Source organism: Eptatretus burgeri, chromosome 1 (genome assembly GCF_056783735.1).
Source record: "Eptatretus burgeri isolate ZD-2024b chromosome 1, Ebu_testis_v1, whole genome shotgun sequence".
NCBI classification, from domain to species: Eukaryota; Metazoa; Chordata; class Myxini; order Myxiniformes; family Myxinidae; genus Eptatretus; species Eptatretus burgeri.
The window spans coordinates 156,738,944-156,748,953 of NC_140961.1; the positions used below are offsets into that span (position 1 = coordinate 156,738,944).

Genomic DNA, 10,010 nt, shown 5'->3' on the forward strand with positions numbered 1-10,010 from the left:
AAGAAACTAAAATCTGGTGGTGTTGGGATATTAGAAACTAATCCAGAAGGAACGAGACAAATTATTAAATATCTGAGCGGAGTGAAGATTTTATCATTCGGTTTTGATGTTGATGAAGAAACTTAACACAAACGTATGAAAAGCAGAGATGCAAGGATTAGTGAAGAAGAAATTACAACTCGCATTAATGTTAATAAAGAATTTGATGAAATATTTAAAGAAAAGGATTTATTTGAACACATCTACTTGAATGATGAAGAAAAGGAAAATTTCCCTGTTGATCTTTACAATTCATTAAATGATATTTTACAATAAATAAATGGATACAAAAGAAAGAGCAAGAAGATTTAAGGAACATCAAGAGTTGGTTTCAAAAGTTGTAAAACAACAGGAAGACATAAAGAAGAAACGCAGACAGAAACTAACGGGCGAAGAAGCATTTGAAAAAAACAAGAGAAATTTTTTAAACCACTTTTAAAAACTTCCCAAGAAAAAATGAAAGATGTTTCCACAGTTCCCACAGTAGAATATACTCCTAGAAAGCTTCAAATGTTAAAAGATTTCAGTCAAATGACGGAGGAAGAATTAAAGCATTTAGGAGAATTAGAATATGATGATGAAGGTTTATTTCAACAACTGAAAGAGATTAATCAACCCCCTGATTATATTGTGAATGCTGTTCAAAACAATGAATATTCAGCGGATTCAAAAACCAAAGCAGGACTCATTCCAACAGAACAACCAGCAATATTTCATCTTGTTCAAGAAAAGGTATTGATATTTAATGATGAATTAAGGTTCTTAAGTTCTGCTCAACCCCGTGTTAAACTAACTCCGAGATTAATGTTTCTTCTCACAAAAGATGGAAGACAAGGTTCAACTGTGAGGGATGAATCAAAGTATATTGATAAACCATTGGATATGGAAAATAATGATGATAGAGTATATATTGATTTGCTGAACACTCTAAATTATAAGGTTATTCTTTCTGGTAAAAGTAGGAAGAATGTGAAGGAGAAACACATTATTCAGGCTTTAAGTATCCTTGGTTCAGGTATTAGTTTTCTTCCAAATGACCCATCGCAATTAGTTAATAGACTGTTATTGTTGTTCGGCAGTAAGAAGGCTGGAAATAACAATTGTTTTAATGAAGCATCAGCCATTTTAGACCAGTTGATGAACATGAAAATAATTAATAAATCTCAATATAAAGACATTTTATCTCATATTAAATAAGATGAGAAGCACAATCCTGAGTTTTAATTTCACAACAAGCGACCACACATCTTCATTCCCATACCCACTACAACTTGACACAACAAAAGAATATGAGGCATCTTTATTGTCCATGGAGACTTATAATACCTTATTTAATATAACCGAGAAAAATGACAAGTTTAGTTATAATCCGGGAAGTGGATACAAAGCGATAACAGTCTCACCCGGAGCATACGAGATTTCTCAAATATCTTCCGAAATTGCTCGTCTTATGAAAGAACAGGGTGATGAACCAAAAAATATTGTTATAAACATTCAAAAACATACTTCAAAATCAACGATTAAAGTTAAAAATAACTACAAGGTTGATTTCACAATTGATAATTCATTTAGAGAGTTATTAGGTTTCTCCTCAAAAAGATTGAAACGAATGGGACGTTTTACAGTGATAATGTCATTCAAATATCCTCAGGAATAAATTCGGTGTTAATTCACTGTGATTTGATTGATGGTGCTTATAATGATGGATTAAAAACAAATACAATATTTTCATTCAGTGCATACTCAACCCCAATTGGTTATAAATTCAATATGGAGCCTAAAAATTTGGTTTATCTACCTGTGTCAGGAAAAACCATACACAGAGTAAATTTTAGGATAACCGACCAAGATAATCGTGTGATCTCTTTTAATGGAGAAGTTATATCCATCAGAATTCACCTACGTGAAGTTTTTCAATAAATAAATACGATGGTTATTGTGAGGAAGCACGAGTTGGGAAAATATAAAATAATTACAGGGGATGGGATGTTCCTTTCCCGTACTACAAGGGTGAAGGTATGTATCTTGGTAGAGGATACTATAAACCTAAGAGACAAAGGGGTGTCGGACATCAATTTAGAGGAGATGGGATAATTGATACTCTCATGGGTATTGGTTCAACTATTCTTAAACATAAAGACCTAATTGGTTCAACTGCTTCTGCTGTGGGAAATGTAGCAGGTGCTGTAAAGAGTATAAAAGATGCTCAGAAAGAATCTCATAAATTACAAGCAATAAAAGAAATTAAGAAAGGTAAAACTCAGTTGGGCCCCCAAGAACGACAGAAAATAATTCAAATACTTGGATCAGGGTTTCAAAAGTTTTAACATCTTTTTTCCTAAATAAATACAAGTATGGAAGCAATTGATAGTATCTATGATTTGGATGATACTATTATTATCTCAAACTCCACTAAAAAAGAAGATTACTTCAAGGTAAATGCAATAACTGGAACAGACTGGAATACAAATGGTACAAAAAGTTTTGAAATAAATAATCAACAAACCTATTTGAATCTCTCCGAAAGTTTCTTGTTGTGTAAATTTAAATTCACTAAGGCTGGGAATAACACAAACGCTACACTTGTAAATGATTTCTTCTGGAAAATGTTTGATAGTGTGCGATTGTATATTGGAACACAAGAAGTTGAAGCGGTTGATTATGTCTCTGCTGTATCTGAAATGATGAAATTTACACTCTATACATTCAGTGATAGAATGGGAAAGGGGTCTGTCGAAGGTTTTATTCCTGATATGTCAACGGGAACAAACACAGACCCTGGATATATTCAAAGGAAAGGAATGTATAATGATGATACAAAAGCAGAAAATAGTTTTACTGTGGCAGTTCCTCTTAAAGGTATATTTGGATTTTGTGATTATGATAAAGTTCTGTATGGTCTTAAAATTAGATTTCAACTACAAAGGAATGATAATGAAAATAGATTGCTTTTTGGTGTTGGTAATGCTTTTAGTGATCAGAATAAATTTGTAATTGAGGAGATGAGTTGGTATATCAGTGAATATACTCCTAATCTTAAAACAGAAGAGATGTTGAATCGAAGACTTAACTCAAAAAAACCACTCAGTGTATCATACCTCAAAAGAAGATGTCAACACGTTAAACTCAATCAAACTACTTACACGTGGAATTTGGGTGTTCTGGAAGGAAAGCCACGATATCTGTGGATGATTTTTAAAAAGCCAGATGGTGATACTGCGACTGATAAGAATAATGCATTGAGTGATAATGCTAAGGTGAAACAACTTCGCGTTTCTCTAGACGGAACATTTTATCCACGAGATAGATTGGAAATTAATTGGGAAAAAAATGATTTTGCTGAAGCATACAAGTCTTACCAAAAGGTGTGTGAAAGTAATGGAAATAAAGAACCTATTTTAGATATGACAGCATTTAAAAGTTTGTATACAATCTATACGTTTGACCTGAGCGCTCAAAAAGAAACTATAAAGTCTAATCGAGTGGATACTTCCCTATACATTGAAAGAGGAGAGAGTGAAGAAGTTGATACATATTGTTTGCTTTTGGAAGAAACAGAATTGCAGATTAATACAGATAATGGTGTGATGATTAGTCTCACATAATTTTTTGTTAAATAAATGAGTGGCAAAGTACCAACTGGGGTATATGTTAATCAAATCAATCTTCATAAACTATCATCTTGTGTTCAAAATCAAAAGCCTTGTACGATTAACGTTAATACAATTCAGAGAAAAGGAGCAGTAAGAATTGATGTTTTGCTCACAAGAGAACAGGTTAAAATCTTGAATGACACTGGCTCACTTAAAATTAAAATGACAAAACCAATGTTGAAAAAATATTCAATAAGAGAGACGAGTGGAGGATTTCTCCCATTTCTAATTCCTTTATTTGCTGGTTTAAGTGCGGTTGGAGCATTGACGGGTGGTATTTCAACAGCGGTCAAAACTGCCAACGAAAGGAAGGCTCAACTCCAGGCTCAAAAAGAATTGGAAAGACATAACAAAGAGTTGGAGAAACAAATTAGTGGAAGTGGTGTAATTGTAGATTTTGCTGAAAAACTTGAAGGTCTGCCTGATAAAGCGAGATTGTTAGTTGGAGATATGCTTTCTTCTATAGCACAAGCAGGTGTAAAATTAACGAAAAGAGGTAATGGATTATATCTTTCTAATAAATAAATGAGCATTGATGAGTGGTTGAAAGAATTTGGAAAGAATACAACATCAAATTTACAACTTGTCAAATATTGTAAGAAATTAAAAATTCATAATGTGGTTATTTGTATGAGAGATGAATTAACAAATGTGTCGAAACATACAAAGAATATTATTATGAACTTAGAAGATAATGATGGGAACGGTTCTCATTGGGTTTGTATTTTTAATAGTCAAGACAAATATTATTTTGATAGTTTTGGTCTTCCACCACCTGTTGAAGTCATAAAATTCTTACAGAATGGTGTTTATCAAACATTTCAAGTCCAAGAATTAAATTCCAAGTGTTGTGGTCAATTATGTCTATATGTGTTATTTCAACTCAACAAAAATAAAAAATTTTATGATATTATTTTTAATCTAATATAAATGACTTATGTTGGTAAAGATGGTTCTATCTTTGGTGTATCTCAAGAACTGGATATTGATTTATCAAATTATTACACAAAGGCACAGGCTGAACGATATAAATATAATATAAACAAAAATATTAACATGAAAAATGCTTATAAATTAAAAAATTATCCAAGCCCGACTGACGCGAATGACTTGGTGAGATTAAGCGATTTATCACAATATATATACTTAAATAAAACGGCTGTGTATTCTAAAGATACAGAAGTGTTGATATTATCTCCAGGTCATACAGAATTCACAGTTCGAATTAAAATAAATTTTTATAAAGAAGGGCGTATCGTTTGTATGAGAATAGAACAATGGGGGTATGATATGAATGATTTAGGGTATAATTGGTCATTTAAAATTAACCTCGAAGACCTGGAACAATTAAATCAGTCTCGTAAGGAAGAATATTATCCACTTGGTATCGAGAATGAGTTTTGTGGAGCCACGATTAGTAAACAACAAATAAAAGAATTTAATAAGGGTAAATATAATAATGGTTTTGCCCTTGTTTATCTCATGAAAACAGAAAAAACAGGATTATATATAATAAGTAAGGAAATACAAAATGATTTAACTATGGGAAGATGGGGAGGTGTTTCGTGCCATAATATTATTCTAACATATATTTCTAATACATAAATGACAGCAAGAAGGCTTCAAGAAAATTATCATTTCTGTGTTCAAGCATACCTTCAAGAAAAGGGTATTCGGTATTTTAATAAATATGTTCTACAACATAAGAATGAGGTATTTTCAATAAAAGATTGGCATTATGCTGATGTTGATAAACCAACAACTTTAGATTTAATTAGAATGTTAAATAATGAAAAAATTATAAGGTTAAGAAAAGGTAAGGCTCTTTTAGAAATTCAAAAGAAATTTTATTGGTATCCTGTTGTAAAAAAATTATTTTGGATACAGGAATAACAAGAAATCCTGATGAATATATGTATAATATTCTATGGGGTGTAAACGATTCAAGTATAGTAAGGGATGAGGAAGGAGTTGAAGAAGAGAGGGAAGAGGAGGAAAAGGAGGAGGAGGAGAGAGAGAAGGAGGAAAGAGAGAAGAGAGAGAGGGAGGAAAGAGAGAGAATGAATAAATATCAAAATATGGAAACCAGTGAGATTCAAAAAAGAATAGAGGTATTAAAGAAATTAACTTATCTCACCAGGGAGGAATACAAAGAATTAAAAAGTCTATTTGCAATACTTTCGACAAGACTATCGACATCGAGAAGACATGTATTTTAATTCAAGTTTTTTCTTAAATAAATGGAGGAGAGAGTGAAGGCATTTCTAAGGATTCTTTATGTTTTAAAAATTAAGATTCAAATGTGCATGTTGGAAACTAAAAAGGTTTTTGCACTCTGCAGAAATTTTTCTCATAAATAAATGAGTTATTGTCTCAAATGTAAAAAGAAAACTAATACTAAAAATATTTCATATATTAAAAGTAAAAATAACAGGGTTATACAAAAAGGTATATGTTCGGTGTGTGGTTCAAAAAAAAATCAATTTATCTCCAAACACAAACTCGGAGGAGATATACAAATGTTTTTATCAGGAAGTAAATTTACAACTACTGGAATACCAGGGGAATTACATCTTCCAGGGTATTCTTTCTGTGGTCCAGGCACAAACTTGGATAAAAGATTAGATGAGGCAGACAATCCTAAATCCTGGAGTAAACCAATCAATAGAGTTGATGAAGTGTGCATGAGACACGATATTGATTATGGGAATACCACAACGTTGGAAGAAAAGCATGAAGCCGATAGAGAAATGTTATATAATTTGTCTCTGATACAAAATCCAACCTTGAGAGAAAAAGTTGATAGGTTCATCGTGAAGAAGATGATTAGTGCTAAATTGAAACTTGGACTTGGAAATTCAAAAAACTTAGAGGCTCTAATGATGCCATTAAGACTGAAGAGCAATTAGCTGATGAATTACATAAACCAATATTCACAAAGTTTCAGAGAAGGAAAGTTTATTCCAAGGAAGTTGATTATATCTGGTCTGCTGATTTGATTGAACTCAATAATGATAAGGGGTACAAGTATGCTTTAACCGTTATTGATTTGATGAGTAGATATGCGTGGGTTGTCCCTTTAAAAAACAAAACAGGTAATACTCTTATGTTAGCTTTTCAACAGATATTTAATAAAAGTAAGAGAAAACCTAAGAAATTGTGGACTGATGAGGGTAGAGAGTTTTATAACAAGACATTTATGAATTTTCTAAAAAATAACAGTATTACATTATACAGTACCTTTAATGAAGGGAAGGCAGTTGTTGTTGAACGTTTTAATTGTACCTTAAAAGAGAGACTATATAAAAAATTCACACAACTCGGTTCACAACAATGGTCATCTTTTATTCAGGATATTGTGGATAAGTATAATGACACGATTCACACGTCAACGAATATGAAGCCATCAGAAACATTTACAAAATTAAAATATGAAAAAGAGATTAATGTCAGAAAACCTAAGTTCAAAGTTGGTGATATCGTAAGAATATATAGGTGGAAATCTCATTTTGAAAAGGGTTTTACTGAACGATGGACGAAAGAACTTTTTAAAATTGTTGATGTAATAGATACAGTTCCTTGGACTTATAAAATATATGATTTGGAAGAGGAAGAGATTTTAGGTTCATTTTATTCACAGGAATTACAAAAGACAAAACTAAGCAGATAATACACCTTTGTGGACACTCGAGGGCCAAGTCCGAGGTGTATAACAGTATATAATGTGTGTCAAGGGGGACGTTCTTAGATCTGTGAACCCCAAACACAGAATCCTCAACTGAATAGTCAAGGTTTAACTTTTGTTTGTGTGTGTGTGTGTAATGGGAGCAATAGGTTGGCGCTTCACTCCCTCCTACTATACACCGTTGTGGACACTCGAGGGCCAAGTCCGAGGTGTATAACAGTATATAATGTGTGTCAAGGGGGACGTTCTTAGATCTGTGAACCCCAAACACAGAATCCTCAACTGAATAGTCAAGGCTTAACTTTTGTTTGTTGATGTGTATGTGTGTGTGTGTCCCAACCCTCACATTCAAAATCTCAACCCCAACCCTCACATTCAAAATCTCAACCCCAACTCAATCCTCGCCCAACACAATGTCTTTTTCAAAATGAGATTTCCACCTATATATATATATATATATTTTTACGTTTTTTTTTTCTTCTTCCAATTCTGTCTTTTAAGGCTTTCAGGTTTGATGACGTAAAAAGGGGAGTAAGCCTGCACTTTCTTCCCAGAACTTTCTTGATCTTGCTCCCATCAAGCACCATCCGACAAAGAACTACATCGATAGGTTTAGATCCCAAAGAGTGATAGCAACTCCAAAAGTCTCCAAAATATAAATAAATAAAATAATAATAATAATAAATAAATAAATAAATAAATAAAAGCCCCCAAAAAAGTTTCAAGTGTCCAACATAAACCCAACTTTCCAAGTCTTCAAGGTATAACCACATTCCCGTTGAGTTTCCAAGATATGTATCACATTGTGAGTTATCAATCCAGAACCCACATTTCAAGTATTCAAAGTAAAACCAACTTACAAAGTCTCTTAAGGATAACTCATTTACTGATTTTTTCAAAATTTGTGAGTCTCCAAGGTAGGCCCCATATTTAGAACCATCTTGGCAGAACCCTTTTCCTGAGTCTCCAAGGTAGTTATTTAAACCATCAAGGCAGAACTCATTTACTGATTTTTTCAAAATTTGTGAGTCTCCAAGGTAGGCCCCATATTTAGAACCATCTTGGCAGAACCCTTTTCCTGAGTCTCCAAGGTAGTTATTTAAACCATCAAGGCAGAACTCATTTACTGATTTTTTCAAAATTTGTGAGTCTCCAAGGTAGGCCCCATATTTAGAACCATCTTGGCAGAACCCTTTTCCTGAGTCTCCAAGGTAGTTATTTAAACCATCAAGGCAGAACTCATTTACTGATTTTTTCAAAATTTGTGAGTCTCCAAGGTAAAACTTGTATTCTGGCTCATCAAGGTATAACTTGTTCAGTGGGTATTGTCTTGATAACTCACAATGAGTACTATTGCTGTAAAACTCTTTTTCAGGATTTTGCTGGTCTCCAAGGTATAACTCTTTGGTTGGGTCATCAAGGACGAACTCGTTCTGTGGGTCTTGGTCGCTCATAAGGTCTTCAACCAAGCCAACAATTTCGCCCCAAGTTGTAGCAAAAGCAGTATTTTCATTTCGTATTTCAGACACAATTTCCTGTGAGAGAAAATAATAATGTATTAATTAAGTTATTTAATTATTAAATGAGTATGCTTCAATCAAAGTTTGAAAATAGGAAAATAAAAAATCTTACCTCAATAGATAAGAGGTTTGAATCCAGTTCATCAACTTGAAGGTTTAGTTCCATAGAAGACAGAGAGTTCCAAGGAACACCAAAGTCATCCCACTCAAGGTCTTCAACCAAGCCAACAATTTCCCCCAAGTTGTAGCAAAAGCAGTATTTTCAGATACAATTTCCTGTGAGAGAAAATAATAATGTATTAATTAAGTTATTTAATTATTAAATGAGTATGCTTCAATCAAAGTTTGAAAATAGGAAAATAAAAAATCTTACCTCAATAGATAAGAGGTTTGAATCCAGTTCATCAACTTGAAGGTTTAGTTCCATAGAAGACAGAGAGTTTGAGACAAGCACACAGAACACCATTGTCAGCAAGAACAAATGTTTAAAATGGAGCCTGGGTTTGAAGCTTTTATAGAGAAAGACTGGTGGGTGTGGTTTCCTTTGGAAATTCCCTGGGCAAGCCTAGGCAAGCCTTCATTGGGAAATTTTTCAAAACCATAACATCCTGTAATTTTCTAGTGATTTCTTTGTGAGTCAGAGATGAACTGGAAATGATGTAAGAGTGGGCGGGGCTTAGCAAAAGTAGGCGGAGCTTAGGAAAAGTGGGCGTGGCTTATTGAATACCTTGTGGAAAGTGGGCGGGGCTTAACAAAAGTGGGCGGGGCTTAGCAAAAGTGGGCGTGGCTTAGAAAAATTACCTCATGAAAAGTGGGCGTAGCTTAGCAAAAGTGGGCGGGGCTTAGGAAAAGTGGGCGTGGCTTATTGAATCCCTTGTGGAAAGTGGGCGGGGCTTAACAAAAGTGGGCGGGGCTTAAAGAAAAGTGGGCGGGGCTTAACAAAAAATAACCTGTGGCTCAGGAGGTGGTCAAACAAGAGCATTAAGAGAAGTTTATCATTTCGTAATGGCACAAATGGGGTATCTTAAAAAATATAAAGATTCAAATGTTTTGTTTGTCAATATTTTAGATGGGGATTATTGTGCAAAGAAAATTAAACTATTGAAGGAATTT

General features: G+C 33.5%; 1 long non-coding RNA gene across 2 annotated transcripts; it reads right to left on the bottom strand.

The window, feature by feature from the left end:
• Positions 1–7,022: 7,022 nt before the first annotated feature.
• LOC147035828 (uncharacterized) lies at positions 7,023–9,668 on the bottom strand. 2 transcript variants are annotated; one of them, XR_015049625.1, is made up of 3 exons: positions 9,271–9,668; positions 9,010–9,173; positions 7,023–8,912 (listed from the first exon to the last, which is right to left on the bottom strand). It is a non-coding gene; the product is annotated as an uncharacterized LOC147035828 (long non-coding RNA). The 2 variants fall into 2 exon arrangements; XR_015049624.1 differs by having other exon boundaries at positions 7,023–9,173.
• Between the last annotated feature and the right edge of the window lie 342 nt (positions 9,669–10,010).